The sequence below is a fragment of the Cervus canadensis genome, chromosome 28 (genome assembly GCF_019320065.1).
Source record: "Cervus canadensis isolate Bull #8, Minnesota chromosome 28, ASM1932006v1, whole genome shotgun sequence".
Taxonomy (NCBI): domain Eukaryota; kingdom Metazoa; phylum Chordata; class Mammalia; order Artiodactyla; family Cervidae; genus Cervus; species Cervus canadensis.
This window is the reverse complement of record NC_057413.1, coordinates 40840976-40863755: the sequence shown is the minus strand read 5'-3', so window position 1 is coordinate 40863755 and position 22780 is coordinate 40840976. Positions and strand designations below refer to the sequence as shown.

Genomic DNA, 22780 nt, shown 5'->3' with positions numbered 1-22780 from the left:
GTATGGCTCTAGGTGAGTGATCACACCATGGTGGTTATCTGAGTCATGAAGATTTTTTTTGTATATATAGTTCTTCTGTGTATTCTTACCACCTCTTCTTAACATCTTCTGCTTCTGTTAGGTCCATACCATCTCTGTCCTTTATTGTGTCCATCTTTGCATGAAATGTTCCCTTGATATCTCTAATTTTCTTGAAGAGATCTCTAGTCTTTCCTGTGCTATTGTTTTCCTCTATTTCTTTGCATTGATCACTGAGGAAGGCTTTCTTATCTCTCTGTGCTGTTCTTTGGAACTCTGCATTCAAATGGGTATATCTTTCCTTTTCTCCTTTGTCTTTTGCTTCTCTTCTTTTCTCAGCTATTTGTAAGGCCTCCTGAGACAACCGTTTTGCCTTTTTGCATTTCTTTTTCTTGGGGATGGTCTTGATTCCTGCCTCCTGTACAATGTCATGAACCTCCGTCCATAGTACTTCAGGCACTCTGTCTACCAGATCTAATGCCTTGAATCTTTTGTCACTTCCACTGTAAAATCATAAGGGATTTGATTTAGATCATACCAACAGGTGCTGTTATTATCTCCATTTAACTGATGAGGAAACTGTGGCACAGAGAGGGAAAGTAATCGAGTCAGAGTCACACAGTAATTGGAAAAGCAGGATTTGAAACCAGGCAGGTTGGTTCAAGTCTTAATCACTAATACTGTGAGCCGTGCATGCATGTGGTACTGGGTTAACACTGGACCAGAAGCTGGTATATTCCTGCCCTGCTAGATCTGTGAGCCTCAGTCTGGAGGCATCACCCCTGAATCTTCTGTCTAGTTGCCAAGAACCGCTTTTTCAAGAACACCTGGTGAGAGCTCTTCTGGATACTCCTGCCAGAAAATGACCACCACAGACTCTGGTCCCGCCCTCTCTAGCCTGACGCCACTCACCACAGGTGCGGCATCACCCTGAACACAGGGGCTGGCCTCAGCCTGGAATGCCATTCCTGCCCCTAGCTAAGGGCTACTTTCCTTCCACAGCCCCCTCCTTCTTTAGGGAGCTCGCCTTCACTAGCCCCACGCTGGTCCTTTCTACTGCAACCCTGAGCCAGGTCCTCCAGATCTGCGGTTACCGCACTGAACTGCAACATCTGTCAGCTGGTTTGTGCTCACCACGTAATCAATCAGTTTCCCAGATAACGCCTTCCATCTATCTTGCAGAGTTAGGTCCCCAGCACCTGGCACAGTGCCTGGCACTTAATGGTTGCTCAGCATACACTCTTTGAATGAATAAACAGGCCAAAAGCACTGACCTCAGCCACACTGTGTCCAGCTGGGAGAGCTGCCACTGTATCTGTTCTCACCCATCGCTGCCGTTGAGATGCAGTGCCCTGCAGCCTCGTGTGTGAGGCCTGGGGTCTGTTCCCCCCCTCTCTGTGACTTGGGGGAGACACCAGCCCCTCAGTTTCTCAGTCCTAAAGCTGGGGTATGACCACTGAACCTGAGTGGCCATCATGCGGAGAAGACAACCGCACAGCAAATGCTTAACAGCCAACAAACGGGCTATGGCTGCTGCCGCCTCGGGGGCTGGCACGGAGTGAGCGGTATTCTAGTGTGGACAAGCGCTGGCCCCTGGAGTCCCAGGGACCTACACCCTGAATTTCCCGATTCCCTGCCTTGCAGTCAACCGTGAGGAGGGAGCGCTGACAGGGCCCGCCCTGCTCTGGGTCTGGGCTTCTTTCGGAGCCCTTGTCCCCCGCCCGGCCTTGGGAAGACCCAGTCACTGCATTTCGTCCCTCCCTCACTGCAGGGATGAGGAGCGGACCTCTGGATCAGTGGTGAGACAGCCCACGGGAACGGGGCCTGGCCGCTTTGCTCCTGAGCTTCCCTCTCAATCATTAACTGGTGCTGACCCAGTGCCCTGGTTTTCCAGGCCAGCAGCTCCACCGTGCTCTCTGCTCCCATTCGTCAGCCCAGGTCACCCCACTCCCCTCGGGGCACTGTGGCCTTGGAATCCCCGGAGGCCAAGCCCAAGGAATGAGGGGTTGATCCTGTTCAGAGAGCCTGTGGGAACCAGAGGAGGCCAGCCAGCCACCCCTCCCCTACCGTGCTAGAATTTTTCCAATTCCATCAAGAGTTAGCCCATCAGCCCTGTGGAACGGAGCTAAGCTATAATAAACGAGACCTCAGGGAGCCAGAGGAGGTGCTCAGAGAAGAGGTCAGAGTGGGCAGGACAGCTCCCCAAGCAGGACCAAGAGAGGCCTGGGGGCAGCCGGCTCCGGGCCCCCGAGCCCGGCGCGCGGGTCAGGGCGCTGGGCAGCCCCGTCCGTCACCACGGAGGACCGAGGCCATGCTGCCAGTCCTGGCTTCACAGACAACAGAACCACAAGGATGTCCAGACACGCGCACAGTGGGAAGGAGGTTCAGGAGGGAGGGGACACGTGTACTGACAGCTGATCCAGGCTGATGTTTGGAGAAACCAATACAACTCTGTAAAGCAGTCATCCTTCAATTACAACTAATAAATTTAAAAATATATGAAAAATAATCTCACACCAGAGCGCGGCGAGGGAGGGGGGAGAAACAAACAAACATGTGCATAATGCACAGAAACAAAACCCGAAGACACAGCCAAATCGTTAACGGTGCTTTCCTCTGAGGGGTGCAGTTATGGGTGGTCTTTATTTTCCTAACTATGTATTTTTTGTGTTCCTCAAAGTTTTTACAGTGAGCATGGGACACTTTCAACATGGGGGGGACAAAGGGGAGATATGCTTTGAACAAAGAAAACTGAATAATATACTTTAAGGTTCTTAGAAGGTAAAAGAAGGGTGTGCTGAGAAGCGACAGAGACCGCTCCTCAGGAGCCTGAGAGCTGAGGACCCTCCTTGCTCAGAGGAGCTGCAGAGGCGAGGGCGGGGGTGCCAGCAGGCAGAGGGCTGCAGCGAGGGGCTTCCAGAACATTCTCATTCAAGGACCGCGGGAGCTATGATGCTGCCAGCACCTCTCTCCTCTGCTGCCTGCCGCTTTCATTCATTCGGTTAAGCACCCACCACCATGTGCCCAATGCAAACGCCTGACTCTGAAGGATGACTAGGGCTCTGAAGGACCAACACTGCCACACGGGCCTGGTGTGGGTACTTGGGGAGGGGGTCCCGAGGAGGACGTGGCCTCTGATTGAGAGGCAGGCAGGTGAGGTGACAGGGCCAGGGGGTGACAGAGACCCCTCAGAGGGAGGAGGGTGGCAGAGACCCTCTGAGCCCGGCGTGCTGGGAGCTCGGGGCAGCTGATCTGGCTGAGGCTGGAGACCACCTGGGGCCTCGAGGGGCAGGTAGAGGGCTCGGCTGTTTATCTGAGGAGCAGCAGCGCCTGGGAGGGCTCCGAGGGCGATGGGCAGGACCAGAGCAGCGTTCAGACACGGACTCCTCTGCTGCCATGGAGGACGGGCTGCAGGGTGCCGGTGCGCCCAGGAGGGGCGTCAGCGTGAGACAGGGGCCACCTCCCAGAGCCCAGGCTGGCTGGCTGTGGGGAGCTGCCCCCTGACCCACTCCTTGGAGGGTCCGGGCTGAGGAGCCGAGGGATGGAGCCCTTACGGAAAGCTGAGAACGTATTTAGCACCTCACCTGCGTCCTCACCCATGCCCCGCCCGGGGCTGAAAGTCAGGGCTGGACGGGACACTCCAAGACCCACGGCTGCCCTGCCGGGCCCGGGCTCCAGCCTCCCAGCGCTGTTCTGGTCTCACTGCTCCCTGGCTGCCACACCCACCCGCCTGGGAGCACATGTGGCACTTGGCACTGCTGGGCGGGGGGCCAATGACCACCAACAGCCACTGCGTTCCGGGGCCTGACAGCTCTACCGCAGCCCCCCCGGACTCCTGACACCTCGTCTCCACCAGCAAGACCAACCAGCCTGTGCATCCGCGGCCCTGCTGCGGGTGTACGTGGTTACAGGGCGTGGACGGGACACTGCTGCTCATGACCTTTTCTTTTTAAACAATAACTAAGATCTGGACATCGGCCAGCCCTTTAAAGCTCACAAGGCACCTCCATGTACACGATCTCATCGCTCGACGCAGGCAGCGGAGGGCACAGCGCTAGCGTGCGCTGAGCGCCTACGCTGGGCTGGCTCATCCTAATGCTCGGTGAGCCTCAGGGGAGCTCTAACTCCTGCTGCCACGAACCAACCCGGGGTGGGGGGACAGGGGATGGGGGCAAGGAGAGGGGCAGTGCTCGGAGGGCACAGCCAGGCCGCGGCAGAGGGAAGGGAACTCGGATCGGCCCAGGAGACGTGTGACTCCGGCTGGAGCGGAGCAAGGCAGAAATGGGGGTCGGCAGGGTGGAGTGGCTTCTGAACCTCCCCGAGGGGAGAGGAGACGCAGAAGAGCCCTACAGCTAAGTTCTGTCCAGGAGAAACCGTGACTCTGCCTGTCAGCTTCACCTAAGAGTAATCATGTCCTTTGACCTGGTAATTCCTCTCAAAGGAAACTGTACCAAGTACCAACTGTACCAACTGTTCAAGGCAATGTTATTCATAATAACAAAATCAATTTTTATAATAATGAGGAATAACAGAAATGACTCAGTGCCCAATAATAAAGGAATGTATAATTAAATTAGGGCACTCCCAGAAAATGGAGTATTATCCAACCATTATATTCACGCTTCCATAGACTTTTTACAAGTTTGCTAAGTGGAAAGTAGCAGAATACAAAACTACAGAGACAGCATGATTCCCATAAAAATGACGAGCGAAAGAATGGAAGGAAGTTTCCTTACATAAACAGGGTGGCAGGTGATTTATTATTTTATTGGTGCTCTACTTTTAAAACTTCCCGTACTGAACACATATTACCTTCATCTTACTTGACTCAGCAGAGCTCGGGGGACACTGCTGGACCCTTCCCCCTTTATGTCTGTTCTCAACCTGGCTCCCAGGTTCTCCTCTGACCTCAGTGGCTGCTCCATGTTGACCTCTCTGCTGCTCCCAGTCAGGCCTAGTCTCAAAAGGGCTCCTTTCCTGTCCCCTCAGTCCCCGCCTGCATGGTCTCCTGTGAGCTCATGGCCTTCCGTGCACTCCGGCCTCCCCTATTACTCCTCCACTCCCAGCTTCTCTGAGATCTCCATACTGGATGCCCAAGGGCATCACAACCCTAACATACCCAAAACTAAGCTCTTGGTACTTCCCCCAAAGTCTTTCTCAGCTCAGTAAACGGCAACTCCAGCTTTCTAGATGGTCAGGCCAAAATGTCAGAGTCAGCAAATGTTGTCTCTGCCTCTGATCAACACCTTGAATCTAATCATGTCTCACCACCTCCACTGCTAGGATCCCAGTCCAAGGCAATATCATCTCTTGCCTGGATTATTGTGACGGCCTCCTAACTGGCTTCTCTGCTTCTGGCTTCAACCCATGATTCCCCACAGTGAATCATGGCAGTCACAGTGATCCCCTTAAGTCGGATTCTGCCCCTCCTGTAATCATATCCTCCCACCTTCACACTGGCCCGGAGAAGGCCTTCTGGAACTGGGGCCCCTGCCTGCGACCTCCTCCGCAGGATACTAGGCACCACGGCCTCCTTGCTGGTGCTGAACGCAATAGGCATAGCTCGCCTCACGGAGCTTGCAGCTGTCCCCTCCAGCTGAATATGCCCTTGCCCCAAGGCTTGCTGCCTCACCTCCTCAGGGCTTTGCTCAAATGTGACAGTCAACCTGATCACCCTATTTAAAACCACTCCAGTCCAGCCTTGGGTACTTCCATTTCTCTTCCCTGCTTCAATTTTCTTGGTAGTTCTTACTACCATCTGGGATGTGTGTGTATGCACACATGTGTATACACAAATATTTATGTATATACCCACACATACATATATACGTGAATGTACCTACAGGGCTTCCCAGGTGGTTCACTGGTAAAGAATCTGCCTGCCAACGCAGGACATGCAGGAGATACAGGTTTTGTCCGGGGTCAGGAAGATCCCCTGGAGAAGGAAATGGCAACACACTCCAGGATTCTTGCCTGGAGAATCTCATGGACAGAGAAGCCTGGTGGGCTGCAGTCCATGGGGTCGCAAAGACTCGGACAGGACTTGTCAGCTGAGCACGCACAATGTACCTCTATATGAGTGTGTGTACTTCTTACTCATCTGTTTACTGCCTGTCTCTCCCCAGAAGAATATAAGCTCCACGAGCCAGAGACTTTTGTCTACTAAAATCATGCGGATCCTCAAGTCTTAGAGAGGAGTGACTGGCACGCAGTAACAGCTAACTTTCTATTGGGGGAAGCACACTGACTGAAATTGCCCAACCTGGCCAGGCACCTTAGTAAGCTTCTGCGTGAATTACTTTACGACAGGAGGTCCTGGTAAGGAACACAGAACTAACAAGATACCACCAACCAGAAGAGCTCGGGAAAGGTCAAAAGGAGACACCACACGTCTAACCACCTCCCAGAATCCTCACTAGTGTCCATCTTGGCTGAGCGATGCGGGCAAGGAAGGACCCTGAGTCTTAATGATGGGCCAGAGACAACTGGAAGCTAATCCTGTGACCATAAAACCCGAGACTGTGAGCCAGCGGCACAGCGGTCCTCCTGGGTCCCCTCACCCCACTGCTCCCGGCCCGGGCGCCCCTTCCCAATAAAGTCTCTTGCTCTGTCAGCTCATCTGTCTCCTCGGACAATTCATTTCCGAGTGTTAGACAAGGGCCCACTCTTGGGCCCTGGGGTCCCCCTTCCTGCAACACTTTTACAACAGGAAAAAAGCCAACTTGGCCTGAAGCAGCCCGATGGATATCATTCTTTTGGTTTCAGTTTCCCAAGGGCACTGGAACCTGCTCTCCAGATCATTCCAAAAGAACAGCTTATCAGGGTCACGATCAATTGGTAGAAAAGGATGGAGGGGAAAACATGGGAGTCTAGAAGCAGCTGGTGAGGGCCTCGCTGTAGGCTCCCCAGCTCTTTTTACTAAGCTGCTAGGGGACCTTGGGGGAGGTGGCTCCTTCTCCTCGGCTCCATTGTGCCCACGGAGAAGGAGTGATGGGCCTGTCAACCCCTTTAATTCTAAAATCCTTGCACAGAGCAGGCCCTGAGAGCAGAACCCAATGGAATGGCCTGGACCTCATTCACAGACCTCAGGTCTTCTCAGGGTGGGGGCAGGGAGGTAGTGACAAACCCTCAGGAGCCTTTTAAGTGTTTCCACTCCAGCCCAGGAGGAAGATAAGACCGTAAGACCAGACCGGTACCTGCACCCACCCTGGGGAACGCTGCACACAAACAGGGAAGGGGAGGAGGGGGCTGAGTCCTCAGCGGGAGGAAATGGCCTCTTGTCGGAGGCCTCGGGGAAGGGTCAAGGCCAAGGAGAGCTGGGTCATCCAGAAATGATCTTAAACGTAAACTATGCTCATTAGAGGAAGGGTTCAGCGAGGAAAATAAAGTCCAGGAGAGGGCAGATGTCCCTCAGGGACTGAGGGACAGGGTGTTCGGGGGGTTGGGGAATGCAGGTCCTGGGGTGGGGAGGAGAGAGACACAGCAGCTCAGGGGACAGAAGAGGCGGGGGAGACCAGCAGCGGGTCTGCCTGCAGGCTGGGCACGCTCAGCCTCACCAGGGTCCTGCTTCTCACTTCCATTCCTGGAAGCCCCTAACGCTACAGTCTCCGCCACCCTGGTGAGTAGAGCCCACGTTCAACTGCCTTCCATTCCTGGTGTTGTTCAGTCTGACATCTGGTCACCAAGTCTCTGCCTGCACTGTCCTCATCCCCAGAGCCATCTTTTCCAGACAAAGCCTCTCATCACTTTGTCCTTAGATGGCTTCCCGGCCCCTCCTCCGCTCTGGGTTATCACGCTCTGGCTCCTGAAACCCCCAATAATCAAGGGGATGAAGCCAAGTGTGGAAGGGCAACACCTTAGATCTCAGGAGTACATTCTCCTTCTCTCTTTGCGCCTAAGTCAATGAGGGGTGAAGTGAGACACTCTTTCCTCTGGGCGTCTATTAACCTTTAGATGAGGCAATGCAACAAATGACAGCAACTGCCCTGGTGCTACCGAGATCCAGACCCCAGCACGACTTCTATCTGGAGGTTAGATGGTAGAGGAATACGGTGGAGAGAGAGGTGCTGGACATGTGACAGATACACTCCCAGCTCTGTACTATGCTGTGTGCCTCTGGGCAACCTTCTAACCTCTCTGTGGCTCAGTTGTGTGTGTGTGGCTTAGTCGCTCAGTTGTGTCCAGCTCTTTTGATACTCTATAGACTGTAGACTCCCAGGCTCCTCTGTCCATGGAATTTTCTGGGCAAGAACACTGGAATGGAGTGGGTTGTCATTCCCTACTCCAGGGGATCTTCTTGATCCAGGGATCAAACCCGTGTCTCCTGCACTGGTAGACGGATTCTTTACCACTGAGCTACCAGGGAAGCCCCCTGGCTCAGTTATCCCACCTGTAAGACGGAACTGAAATAAGAGGGAAGGGAGCAGGGCATAACCTTTGAAAGAACGACGTTATCTCGAGGATACGTCGAGGTTACGTATCAACATAACCTGACTACAACTAAGTGGGTCCAAGATGGCAGACAAGTCAACTTCAACTAGAGCTGATCCTCGGTATAAATCACACACTGAGAGGCACCATGGCAATTCCATCAAAGACTGGAAAGTGGGCGGTGGCCCAAATCCTGGAAATCTCCACCCCTTCCCCTAAAGAGTGCAATAAACCTCCCACTCATTAGCTTACGAAATCACTCAGCCCATAAAAGCTAACCACGCCACATTTCGAGGCCACACTCACCCTCCGTGACAGCCCACACTCTTGTCTGTGGAATGTGTTTCTCTTAGGCCCATTCTCGCCTTCTGAGATGGCCCACATTCTGTGGAGTGTGTTTCTCTCTAAATAAATCCACTTCTTACATTTCACTCTGTCTCTCATTGAATTCTTTCTGCGATGAGACATCAAGAACCTGAGCTTCATTAGGTCTTGAGACCAGGTGTGTGATCTCAGTTGGAAGACTGGGGCTTCTGGCCAGGTTCGAATCCCGGCCACATGGTTTCAAGTCCAAAGCAGCATTTTGGCTGTGTTTGAGTCCCGGTCACATGGGTTAGAGTCCCAAACGGGGTTTTGGCTGGATTTGAGTCCCAGCACATGGGTTCATTCTGAGATAAATGTTTTCAAGTTAAATGAGATATTAAATATGAAAAGCATTTATATTATACAATTTATATGCCAAAATTTTAATGATCGTTATTCCTTCGGGATAATTTTTTATTTTTAAATATCTACTTTTATTTATTTATTTGGTAGCTCTGGGTCCTAGCAGGGAACACTTCATGCACAGATGGGCACAATAAAGGACAGAAACATATGGACCTAACAGAGGCAGAAGATATTAAGAAGAGGTGGCAAGAATACACAGAACAACATCCTGGAGTATGAAGTCAAGTGTGCCTTAGGAAGCATTACTACGAACTAGTGGAGGTGATGGAATTTCAAATTCTAAAAAAACACGATGCTGTTAAAGTGCCACACTTAATACGCCAGCATATTTGGAAAACTCAGCAGTGGCCACAAGACTGGAAAAAGTCAGTTTTCATTCCAATCCCAAAGAAGGGCAATGCCAAAGAATGTTCAAACGACGCACAACTGCTATTATTTCACATGCTAGCAAAATCCTTCAAGCTAGGCTTCAACAGTACATGAACCGAGAACTTCCAGATGTTCAAGCTGGGTTTAGAAAAGGTGGAGGAACCAGAGATCAAATTGCCAACATCTGCTGGATCATGCAAAAAGCAAGGGAATTGAGAAAAACATCTACTTCTGCTTCATTGACTACGCTAAAGCCTTTGACTGTGTGAATCACAGCAAACTGTGGAAAATTCTTAAAGAGATGGGAATACCAGACCATCTTACCTGTCTCCTGAGAAACCTGTATGCAGGTCAGGAAGCAATAGTTAGAACCTGACATAGAACAATGGACTGGTTCAAAATTGGGAAAGGAGTGCCTGAGAGTATATCATGTGAAATGCTGGGCTGGATAAAGCTTAAACTGGAATCAAGAGAAGTATCAATAACCTTAGATATGCAGATGACATCATCCTAATGGCAAAAAGTGAAGAAGAACTAAAGAGCCTCTTGATGAAGGTAAAAAAGGAGAGTGAAAAGCCTGGCTTAAAACTAAACATTTAAAAAACTAAGATCATGGCATCCGGTCCCAGCACTTTATGGCAAGTAGATGGGGAAACAATGGAAACTGACAGATTTCATTTTCTTGGGCTCTAAAATCACTGCAGACGGTGACTGCAGTCATGAAATTAAAAGATGCTTGCTCTTTGGAAGAAAATCTATGACAAACCTAGACAGTGTATTAAAAAGTAGAGACATCACTTTGCCAACAAGGGTCTAGCTAGTCCAAGCTATGACTTTTCCAGTGGTCATGTATGGATGTGAGAGTTGGACCACAAAGAAGGCTGAGCACAAAAGAAGTGATGCTTTTGAACTGTGGTGTTGGAGAAGACTCTTGAGAGTCCCTGGACTGCAAGGAGATCAAACCAGTCCATCCTAAAGGAAATCAACCCTGAATATTCATTTGAAGGACTAATACTGAAGCTGAAGCTCCCATACTCTGGCCACCTGATGCGAAGAGCCTACTCATTGGAAAAGACACTGATCCTGGGAAAGATTGAGGACAGGAGGAGAAGGGGATGACAGAGGATGAGATGGTTGGATGGCATCACCGACTCGATGGACATGGGTTTGAGCAAGCTCCGGGAGATGGTGAAGGACAGGGAAGTCTGGCGTGCTGCGGTCCACAGGGTCACAGAGAGTCAGACTGAGCGACTGAATGACAACAACTGGGTCTTAGCTGTGGCATGTGGGATCTAGTTGCCTTACCAGGGATCGAACCCAGGCCCCCTGCATTGAGAGCGCGGAGTCTCAGCCACTGGACCACCATGCAAGTTCTGGGGTAATTTTTATTTACTCTCTTACTGCTTATCTGATTTTCCTAAATTTTCTTTGTTAAAATTTTTTGGCCATGCCTCGTGGCAGGTGGAATCTTAGTTCCCCAACCAGGAATTGAACTCTGAGCCCCCTGCATTAGAAGCTCAGAGTCTTAACCACTGGACCACCAAGGAAATCCTAAATTTTCTATGATGAATATGTGCTGTGTTTAGTAAGCAAAATTAAAAAAAAAAACCCAACTTTTAAAAGCATGATATAAATGTGAGACTTCACAGGAAAGCTGAGGAAGTCCACCTCAAGATGCAACCTTGTGGCACAGGCAGCTCATGGACTTCTCTGCCAACCCTGCAGGCGGCAGAGACGTGTTGCCTCAGCAGGACGGCGGACACACATGGCTGGGAGGAAACAGCGCGTGGTCGAGCTGCTCATCTGCCCCACGCCCGTTTTATCTGCCTGCGTCGCGGAGCTGACACACGCTCGCCCCACACCATGAGCGACTGTGAAGGGAACATGGTCTGGAAGGAGAGGGAGCCAAGTGTGACGCTGGGGAGATGAACTGCTTTCACATGGTTGTAGCTTTAACTTTTTTAACGAGTCTGAGCAGAAGAGCCAGGAGTCTCCTTGAGCTGAAGGGCCAGGAGTCTCCTTCTCCCTCACACAAGCTGTGGGTCTCACTCGGGAGAAATCAGCTCAGGGGACTAAGGACGAGCACTGACAGGAGGAAGTGAAGTGAAGCTGGCCTGGTGGGAGCTCTCAAAGGCGTTTTCAGTTCTTGCTTTCTGTTCTCTCTTTCCTTTTCAGGTACACACCTGTCTGCTTGCTTTCTAAGGTCCCAGATAAACACCTAGTTCACAAATATTTGGAAAGCATGCAGTCTCCCAAAGGGAGAGCCAGAGGTGAGGGAGGGAAAGGACAACAAACAAGAGCATTCAAGTCTCAGGGAGCCCAGAACAGACTTTTTTAAACCCCGAAGCACCTCAGAGAGTCAGAAGATTGGCCTGTGCCCTCTCCTTCCAATTCTCAGAACATTCTGATGGCAGCTTCTGGATTTTACACCTGCACTGACAGCCTTAAAGAGTTCTCAGGGAGAAAACTGGTCAAAACCCTGCCATCTCACGCCTCAGGACCTCGGAGCCAGGAGGAAGGGTGTGCAGAAACCCCAGGGAGACCCAGAAATGCCAAGACTGAGTGACTTAGAGATGACTCTTGGGGATTTGTTCAGGGAGCGGAAGGCCTCCTGTTCAGTCATGTCAGGCTCCCGGTAAGGCTCCCAGCCTTGTCTGGCAGAAGGACAGAAGGTGTTCCTCAGAAGAGTCAGGCAGAGCACTGCCCAGGTGCCCGAGTGTTACCACCAGCAGAGGGGATGGGGGGTCTGCTCACACTGTTTCCCTCCAGGCTTCTCTCTCCAAGGCTCCCTGGCCTCTGCCTGCCTGACTGCCCGAGCCCTGTGTCCCTCCAGGGGACCTAGGAGGGCCCTAGGAGGCCACGAACCAGGGGCAGAAGACCTCCCCAGAACTCCCCGCGGGACCCGCCCAGTGTGCCCTCCGCGGGGCTGCCCGGGCCCCGGTCCCGAACTCGGCCCCCTCCCGGAGGCCGGTGGGATGGATAATGAAGGAGAGGCAGCTACAGCTCGGGAAGGCTGGTTCTCCTGGATTCGCAGCTCGGCAGCAACAGGAAAACATGGCCTTGACAAACCATATCCGGATTGATCCGGAGCCACTGTTTTCCTCTGAACAACTGCTCCAGGGAAGGACACCACAGAAGCCTAGGAAGAGACGCTACTCCCTGAGCGCGGTGCCGCCTGCCTGGGGAGAGCTGCTAACCGGGAAGGGCGCAGGCCGCGGTGGCCAGGGGCTGCCCCGGGGGAGTCCAGAACCCGCCCGGCCCTCCTCCCCGCTGCCGGCTCCAGAACCTCCGCCCCAACTGTGGGGTGACCAGAGCAGGTAGGCAGTGTCTCCCCACCCAGGGCGACTTGCCTGGCAAGGCTCTGCTCGCCTTTCCCTCATCAACACTTCCTGTTGGCCTCCTCCCCGCCCTGGGTCTCCAGGCAGGGCCTTCCCCCGTCCCTGGGGACCACCCTGAGGGTTCACAGGCCAATCTGGGGGACCCTGGGCACAGACTGAACCTGGGCCCAGGCCAGCGATGTGAGGCCCGCACCCCTGTCTGGGCAGGAGGGGCTGGTGCGGCGTCGGCAGCTCACCTGTCAAACCCGCAAGAGTCTTTATTCCAAGGGTGCTCAAGAAGCAGCCGGCAGCCCCCTGACTGGCCTGCCCGAGGTGCCCGGAGCTACTGCCAGGTGCGAAGGGCACCTGGGCAGGACAGGTGCCCCCTCTGCCCGCTCTCCCCATATCCTCCAGGCGCTGGGGCTCTAGCTTCTGGGCCCTGGCACCTGGCGCCACCTCGACAATGACCAGCCACCTCAGAGGAGGCGGACTGGCGTGAAGGCGAGGGCAGGGCTTCGGCCCGACCACAACCTGCCACTTACTGCTTGGGTGGCCTTGGGCAAATTGCTTCATTTCTCTGAGCAACAACTTCCTTATATGCATGATTCAGTCACTCAGCCCAGAGAGATGACATGGCTTGTCTACAGGTCTACAGTCATGGGGAGACATGGTTAGGGAGCTGGGTCCCAAACCCAGCTGACTCTGGGGGCTTTTCTGACTACACCAGGATTTTTTTTTTTTTTTTTTTTTTAATATTTATTTATTTGGCTGCTGCCCCATGCCTTAGTTGCAGCATGCAGGATCTTTAGTTGTGGCACTGAACTCTTAGTTGCAACATGTGGGATCTAGTTCCCTGACCAGGGATCAAACCTGAGTCCCCTGCACTGGGAATGCGAAGTCTCAGCCACTGGACCACCTGGGGAGTGCCCGGGATGTTCTTCAATAGCAGGAGTAACTGACAGAGAAGCACCTCATTTCCAAACTGGTTGTCAGTTATTCCCAAAAGCCGGTGAAACGTTCCTTTCAAAGTTATCTGCCTTAAAAAATAAATCAATAAATAAAAAAGTAACCTTCACAGATACCAACTTTTCAGGTGACCAAAGCCAGCATCACCTTTACAGGGGCACCTGTCATCATCTCTGTGTCTTGCCTCCTCATGTGAAGTACCAGGAAGCACTCCTCACCTCTCTGGGGATTACCCTGACCTGATCACAAGGAAACAATCCAACAAACATGGAATGTGAACCACCACCCGTGACACAATGTTAAGCAAATGCAACACTGTTACAACTGGTGAACCTCAGTGAAAGAAATCAGAAGTTTACTGCCCTAGCCTTTCAACTTTTCTGTAGCTTTGGTCTTTTTTTTTTTTAAATAAAAAACAGAAAAAAGGTGGTTCTGCTTTCAGCTTATCACACGGCTCTAAGCCAGTGAAGACTCAGTTGTGTCATGTTCGATTCTCTCCCAGAGTCTAGAATATAAAAATCCAAGCTTCTTCGAAAGTTGTTGAAGGCTTATTAGCACAATAGAGATCTCAGAGTTTTCTAAGTTCATCTTCCACAAAGCTCTACAGTGTGAATCATCTTCGTCAGCCAAAACTGTTTACACGCTGCTTCCTGCCACTGGTTGGAAACGCGTTATGTTCAGCCAGCAACTTTCAAGAAGCATCCTCTACAGATCAGGCACCCACCTTGGATCCAGCGCCAGGCGGGGTCCCAGAGGCTCTGCGCTATACAAGACAAAGCAGCTGCCCTGGGGGGCTTACCAGCCAGGAACCTACGAAGCTTGGCTTTCATCAAGTCCTGCCTTGTGACATCTCTTGATTAGTATTTTCCAAGAATTATTTATTTTGTAAGTTATTTTTTTTTACTGTGCTGGGTCTTCGTTGCTCCTCGAGGGCTTTCCGCGGGTTGTGGTACGTGGGCTTCTCACTGCAGCGGCTTCTCTTGTTTCATATCACAGGCTCCAGAGCGTGGGCTTCAGTAGTGAAGGCTTGAGGGCTTGGCTGCCTGGCAATATGCGGGATCTTCCCAGACCGGGGATGGAACTTGTATCCCCTGCACAGGCAGGTGGATTCTCAACCACTGGACCACCAGGGAAGCCTTCAGCTACTATTTCTGAGCAAGACTTTCTTCCCAACATTTCTTGGGAGATTTGTTTTTACTGAATCCCAAAGTCTGAGAGAGAATTAATTGAGAAACTGGGGAAAGGGTATTATAATCCTCATGAGAATTAAAGCTTAACAGCCAACCTAGGGAGGTTACTGATTCCAAGGAATCCACTGCTTTAAGTCAAACCAAGAGCGAGAAAGTAACATGCAGAGTTCCAGGTTAAGGCCAATGTCTTTGGGAACCAGGACAGGAGAGCACAGGAAAGAGGTGGCAACAATCTAACCATGTCTTCCTTGAAGCCACCGCCAGGTTGTAAGTGTGTACTCATGGTCCCTTCTGTTGCTAACAGTCATTCTTGCAAACAGGTATTGATATATTTATATACAGCTTCCCAGGTGGCTCAGTGAGTAAAGAAGCTGCCTGCAATGCAGGAGAGATAGGAGACTTGGATTCGATCCCTCGGTGGGGAAGATCTCCTGGAAGAGGGCATGGCAACCCACTCCAGTATTCTTGCCTGGGAAACCCCATGGGCAGAGGAGCCTGGCGGGCTACAGTCCATGGGTTCTCAGAGAGTCAGACACAACTGAAGTGACTGAGCACGCCTACACAGTATATACAAATCCACCCAGTGATTGCCTAAGAAATAAGTTTGGAGGGAAAATTAGTTTTAAGCTGGCGATTGTGACATGTGATTCTGGTACTGCTGTTAAAGTTGTTAGGAGATCCACATGTTAGATTATTAAAATAATGTGCACTGGCATTTTCTAGTATTTGACTATTGGCTACATGAGAAATACAAAGAAAATATGTGAGTAGTGCAATTCAAACTACCAAACAATTGCACTCATCTCACATGCTAGCAAAGTGATGCTCAAAATTCTCCAAGCCAGGCTTCAACAGTACATGAAACATGAACTTCCAGATGTTCAAGCTGGATTTAGAAAAGGCAGAGGAGCCAGAGATCAAGTTGCCAACATCTGTTAGATCACAGAAAAAGAAAGAGAGTTCTAGAAGAACATCTACTTCTGCTTTATTGACTAAGCCAAAGTCTTTGTGTGGATCATAATAAACTGTAGAAAATTCTTAAAAGAGGTGTGAATACCAGACCACCTGACCTGCCTCCTGAGAAATGTGTATGCAGATCAAGAAGCAACATGGAACAACAAACTGGTTCCAAACTGGGAAAGGAGTATGTCAAGGCTGTATACTGTCACCCTGCTTATTTAACTTACATGCAGAGCACATCATGAGAAATGCTGGGCTGGATTAAGCACAAGCTAGAATCAAGATTGCCGGGAGAATTATCAACAGCTTCAGATAGGCAGATGACACCACACTCATGGCAGAAAGCGAAGAACTAAAGAGCCTGTTGATGAAAGTGAAAGAGGAGAGTGAAAAAGTTGGCTTAAAGCTCAACATTCAGAAAACTAAGATCATGGCATCCGGTCCCATCACTTTATGGCAAATAGATGGGGAAACAGTGGCTGACTTTATTCTGGGGGGCTCCAAACTCACTGCAGATGGTGGTTGCAGCCATGAAATTAAAAGACACTTACTCCTTGGAAGGAAAGTTATGACCAACCTAGACAGCATATTAAAAAGCAGAGACATTACTTTGCCAACAAAGGTCCATCTAGTCAAGGCTATGGTTTTTCCAGTGGTCATGTATGGATGTGAGAGTTGGACTATAAAGAAAGCTGAGCACCGAAGAATTGATGCTTTTGAACTGTGGTGTTTGAGAGGACTCTTGCGAGTCTCTTGGACTGCAAGGAGATCCAACTAGTCCATCCTAAAGGAGATGAGTCCTGGGTGTTCATTGGAAGGACTGACGTTGAAGCTGAAACTAATACTTTGGTCACCTGATGCGAAGTGCTGACTCAGTTGAAAAGACCCTGATGCTAGGAAAGATTGAGGGCAGGAGGAGAAGGGGACGACAGAGGATGAGATGTTTCGATGGCATCACTGACTCGATGGACATGGGTTTGGGTAGACTCCAGGAGTTGGTGATGGACAGGGAGGCCTGGCGTGCTGCAGTTCATGGGGTCGCAAAGAGTCGGGCATGACTGAGCGACTGAACTGAACTGAACTGAACATTTGTCATGAAACAAAGATCAAGATTATTAGAAAGAATAATAAATGCTTTGTGTATTTTAAAATTTCATTTTAGACTCACACAAATATGACCAACTGATTTTGACAAAAGGAAAGAGCAATTCAATAGTGAGAACTAAGTAAATGGTGATGAAACAACTAAAACAACTCAAATACAAAAATTAAAAATAGAAAAACCTTGAGTTGTGTTTTTTATCTTTTATAAAAACTAAAAGTGGATCATAAATCTAAATGAAAGTTAAAGGACCACAAACTTTTCGAAGAGACTATAAACTTTGTGACCTTGGGTTAAGTTTTTTTTTCCCTTAATGTCTTTCTTCATTTTTGTATTTATTCATTTATTTATTTTTGGTTGTGGTGGGTCTTCGCTGCTGTGTGTGGGCTATCTCCAGTTTTGGCCAGCGGGGGCTCCTCTTTGTGGCGGTGTGAGGGCTTCTCACGGTGCTGGCCTCTCTGGTTGCAGCTCCAGGACAAGTGGGCTTCAGCAGCTGTGGCACACAGGCCCCAGGAAGTGGGGGTCAGTGGTGGGGGCACATGACCTTAGCTGCACCATGGCACGTGGAATCTTCCCGCGCCAGGGATCAAACCCATGTCCCCTGCACTGGCAGGTGGATTCTTATCCACTGTGCCACCAGGAAAGTCCTTCAGTTAAGTTCTGAGATATGACATCAAAAACAACTCATATCAGAACATTTTTTGATAAATTGGACTTCATCAAAATTAAAGACTTCTGTGCTTTAAAAGACACCGTTAAGAGAATAAAAAGTCAAGCCGTTCAGTGAGGGAAATTTCTACAAATCACATATCTGACAAAGAATATGTATCCAAAACAAATACAGAATTCCCCTAACTCAGCAATAAGAAAACATATATCCCAATTAGGAAATAAACTAAAGATGTGAGCAGATACTTCACCAAAGAAGCTACATAAATGAGAAATAAGCACATGAAATAGATGCTCAGCATCCTTAGTTACTAGAGAAAAACAAACTGAACCACAATGAAACATCACTACACACCTATTAGAACGGTCGAAACAAAGGCTGACAAGGCTAAGTGCTGGCAAGGCTGTGGAGAAACTGGAACTCTCACACGTTGCTGGCAGGAATGTGAAATGGTCAACTGTTTTGGAAAGCAGTTTGGCTGTTAAACATATTCTTAGCATAGATCCAGCAGTCTCACTCCTAGGTATTGACCTAAGTGAGATGAAAACCTACATTCAAATTAGCATATGCATGTTCATTCAAAAGCATCAAATACTAGAAACAACCTCTCTGTCCCCGAGCTGAAGAGTGGAGAAACTGAGGCACATCCTTACAGGGGAATACTACTCAACAGTGAAAGGAACAAACCACTGGTACCTGCACCAACCATGGATAAATTTCAATACAAAGGGCTAAGTGAAAGACGCAAAAGGCTACATACTTCGTGATTCCATGTGTATGACATTCTGGAAAAGGGAAAACTATAGGAAGAGAGAACAGACCAGAAGTTAATGATACGGGCAGGTCTGACTTACAAGGAATGGCACCAGGGAATGTCATTATCTTTAGGGGGTGATGGCACCGTTCTTTATCTGGATTAAAGATCTGGCAGTGGTTAGTATAAATTTGCCAAAACTCACAGAACTACATACCAGAAAGGGCAAATTTTAGTGTCTGGAAATTTAAAAATAAAAAAAAAATTAATTTCACTTTAAAAATAACTTTTAAATATTCAGTAATTGTCATACTATCCTTAAATTATTAAATGATTTTTATTTGGTATTTTGTTAATGTTTTCTTCCTTTAACATTTTCTATTATCAAATATCTATATTGGGTAGGGATCATTTTTACATGTTAGTATATAATCTTATTACAATATATTGTTCCTAGTACTAACAAACCATGCATTTACCATTATACATCGTTATTTTCTTTTATAGTAAAACCTCTGAAACTTTCATCACAGAAAAATATTTCAGTGTACTAGAGTCTCATTCTTTCTTAAAACTCATAAATTAAGTGTTAAGGAAACCAAGTAATTTATGATCTGGGGAACTCCTAGGGAATTCTATTCCTTGTTCTCGAATCCTGAAAGTTATTAACTGCCAGGAATTTGGAAGCACCAGTCTTGACACTTTCCCAGGCAGCCTTTACTATGATTCCCCCCGGCACCCTTCTACCTACTTCCAGCCAGAGCCCCATTCAGTTAAAAAATCATTTATGCGACTGGCTTGGGAACTGACTGTATACAACAGTCCTACATGGGAGATGCCAAGAGTAGGAAGACAGAGACTGCCCTTGAAGAGGGTGAGGGTACAGCTGTGTGATGGAGGCCGCACAAGAGGCAGACACCTGGGAGGAAGAAAGCTTTCCAAGTCGGCAGAGGCAGGGATGACTGAGGAGTAGGTGTTACGGTCCTTTCAGCCCAACCACAAGGGTGGGAAAGGCCCTCCCGGTGAAGGCCCAGGTGAGCCAGGCCAGGCGGCTGAGAACACAGAGCACGTCTGGGAAAGGGGAGCTGTCCTTTCAGTGGGGTGTGCAGTTCTCTGAATGGCAGATAAGGGGTCCAGACAAGGCCAGCCTTGACGTCCTCATTACTAAGGGTGGACTTAACTCTTGAGGCAGGGGGTGGGCAGAACCCGAGCAGAGGGAGGCAGAGACTCGCTGCAGGGCTTCTGAAACAACACAGTGAGGGTATGAACTCTCTCTCATCCCTTCAAAACTACACTCTGTCCACCCGGAACGTTCTAGCACACCAGGCACTCCCGGCCTCTGGGCCTTGGCACAGACTGTTCCTCCCACCGGGGGCATCTCATCCCCTTCACTCTCTTTGTCCTTCAATTTCAGCTTATATCACTTCCTCAGATAAGCCTCCTGCAGGGTGCTCCTGAGGTCTCTATCTCCAAGCATGTCCCTTTCCACACTTTCTTGCTATTGAATTTTACTTAGTTATTTAATCTAGGGATGTGTTATTTATTTATTTTCTTGCTTGCTTTATAACAGGGGTATAACATATCACCGTAAGAGTGTGCTGTCTGCATTAGTCGTAAGTATGCGAGATCCACAATGTCTTACAATTTTATCCTCCACAAAATCATCACTCAGTTCAAGACAGCACTCCAGAAGATTCTTCATGCCTCTTCCCAGTCAATGCCCCCACGGAGAGGTAACTACTAATCTGATCTCTATCAACATCTGTTAGGTTCGCCTGTTGCACATCCAGCATCTCCTGGCTAGAGTGTGAGAACCCACAGAGGACAGGCACTGAGTCGTTCCTGCTGCTTCCTGGACCCAGAAGGTGCTGGGCACAGAGCAGGGATTTAACTATCTGCTTACCGAATGAGCAGACCAGGCTAGGGTTTGCATCTCTGCTCCTCTGCCCAAGCTATCCTACCAGAAATGTCCTCCCGTTGTCACTGGTCTCACTCTGACAGTCCCTCTCTCTCAAAGATTTGGTTCATGTTTGATCCCCTTTCAGGAAGCTTGCCCCCAAATATCTGCCACCCACCACATTCACCCCACACATGCTGCTTCCCATGCTTTCTGGTAGGTATGTAGGTTTAGATTCTATTCCTCAAACAATCTAAGTCTTTCAAAGATTGTTGTTCAGTCACTCAGTCCTGTCTGACTCTTTGTGATGCCATGGAATGCAACACGCCAGGCCTCCCTGTCCTTCACCATCTCCTGGAGCTTGCCCAAACTCATGTCCATTGAGTTGGTGATGCCATCCAACCATCTATCGCATCCCTCTGTCATCCCCTTCTCCTCCTGCCTTCAATCTTTCCCAGCACCAGGGTCTTTTCCAATGAGTCAACTCTTCACATCAGGTGGCCAAAGTATTGGAGCTTCAGCTCCAGCATCAGTCATTCAATGAATATTTAGGACTGATTTCCTTTAGGATTGAGTAGTTGGATCTCCTTGCAGTCCAAGGGACTCTCAAGAGTCATCTCCAACACCACAGCTCAAAAACATCAATTCTTCGGTGCGCAGATTTCTTTATGGTCTAACTCTCACATCCATACATGACTACTGGAAAAACCACAGCTTTGACTAGACAGACCTTTGTCAGCCAAGTAATGTCTCTGCTTTTTAATATGCTGTCTAGGTTTGTCACAGCTTTTCTTCCAAGAAGCAAGCATCTGTTAATTTCATGGCTGCAATCACCATCTGCAGTGATTTTGAGTCCAAGAAAATAAAATCTGTCACTGTTTCCATTGTTTCCCCATCTACTTGCCACGAAGTGATGGACTGGATGCCATGATCTTTGTTTTTCTCCTTTCAAAGAAGAGACCCTGTTTTGCTCTTCATTAAATGGTGCCCCACCACTCTCAGCTCCTCACTGCTCTAATCTGCTAAACCTTCTTTTCTGTCTTCCCCACAGGGCTCTGAGGATCATACCAGAAAGCAGCTGTGAAGGTGTTTTATAACCCACAGTTCACTCAACAAATCTAAAGCATTTTACTGGTCTAGTTACATGAATGCTTGTTGGAAAATTATTGGTCAAACTATATATACATTATGTCTACCAAAAAAAGGTTCAAAAGAAACATTCCCAATATACAGTGAAGTGAAAAAGAGGCTAGGTATCAAAAACAAACAAACAAACAATTCAGCATGTTTCCCACTGCCACTGGGACAGAGGTAGGAACAGGAAATATACTGTACACAGGAGTATGTGCATGGAAAAATATTGGAAGAATACACAGGAAACTGGTCATCCTTACCTTTATTCCTTGGGCATGGGGCTGGGGGTCCTACGTCTTGTCCGTCAGTCTCTTTTTGTCATATAACTTTCCTGTCTATGTGTTACTTTTATATTAATTAACATTCTACCATAAAAATAAGCTAACCTGACTAAAGCTCATCCTGAGGGTAAATGAAGAGCAGCCTACTGACACCTGGGCTCAGGCCCCAGAAGCCAGACAGACGCTGCAACAGACATGGAGGCAGAATTTCAGACCCCATCAAATCTGGAGAGATGGAAATAGCAAGTGAGCACACCCAGAGTAACCCCTGGAGCCCTCGTAAGGAGCAACAGCTGATACAATTCCAGCTTTTATTTGGCCAAAAGCTGGGACCTGAGAGCCTAGGGACACGGGGAGCAGGGGGTCTGGGGATCAATGTCGCCCACCCGGTCACGTGGCCCAAACGAGTCTGGGCCTGGCTTCCCTACCTCCAGACAAAGGTTCAGAGAAGCAACTGGAGAGAGAAGGCAGGACCAGGGCCTCCGGGAGGCTGCTCGTTTTCCCAGCTCTAAGACTCCACGCAGCACAGGGAGAGCTTCCTGGGGCCAGAAACAACCACGAGCTAGGCGTGGGGAGACAGACTGCAGCAACCTTTCTGCCCGACTCATCTCCAGGGCCACCCATTCCGAAGCCTCACCCTTGATCTTGAGGAGTCACAGGACCTTCAGGGTCAACCAACACACTCCAGCAGAAAGGTTGACCGGGAGATGGATTCTGCCATTGCCTTTTTACTTTATGTTCAGGTGGATTCTGGGCTGGGGTCTCAATCTTCAAGTCATACTCCTTGAAGCTATCCCCTCAACCCCCAACAAATCCCAAGATCCAAATAACCCAAGCACCAAATGAACTAAGTACTGTCATCCAAGTGCTAAATATCTCCCCAACCCACCGCCTTCCTCTGTCATCTGAATTCCTCCAAAGTCTCTCAGGGGCCCCCGGCTCCCACTCTTTTGCCCTCTCCCG

General features: G+C 49.4%; 1 protein-coding gene across 4 annotated transcripts in view; it reads right to left on the bottom strand.

The window, feature by feature from the left end:
* Window positions 1-22780, bottom strand: part of PPARD (peroxisome proliferator activated receptor delta) — an 86417-nt gene that overhangs the window by 25224 nt on the left and 38413 nt on the right. Inside the window, exon 1 of one of the 4 annotated variants that reach the window (XM_043449618.1) lies at window positions 13121-13143. The exons of the other annotated variants lie outside the window; for them this stretch is intronic. The gene's annotated coding sequence lies outside the window, so the exon portion shown is untranslated. Of the gene's footprint in view, window positions 1-13120; window positions 13144-22780 lie in introns of those variants that run through there. 4 annotated transcript variants of the gene reach the window in all.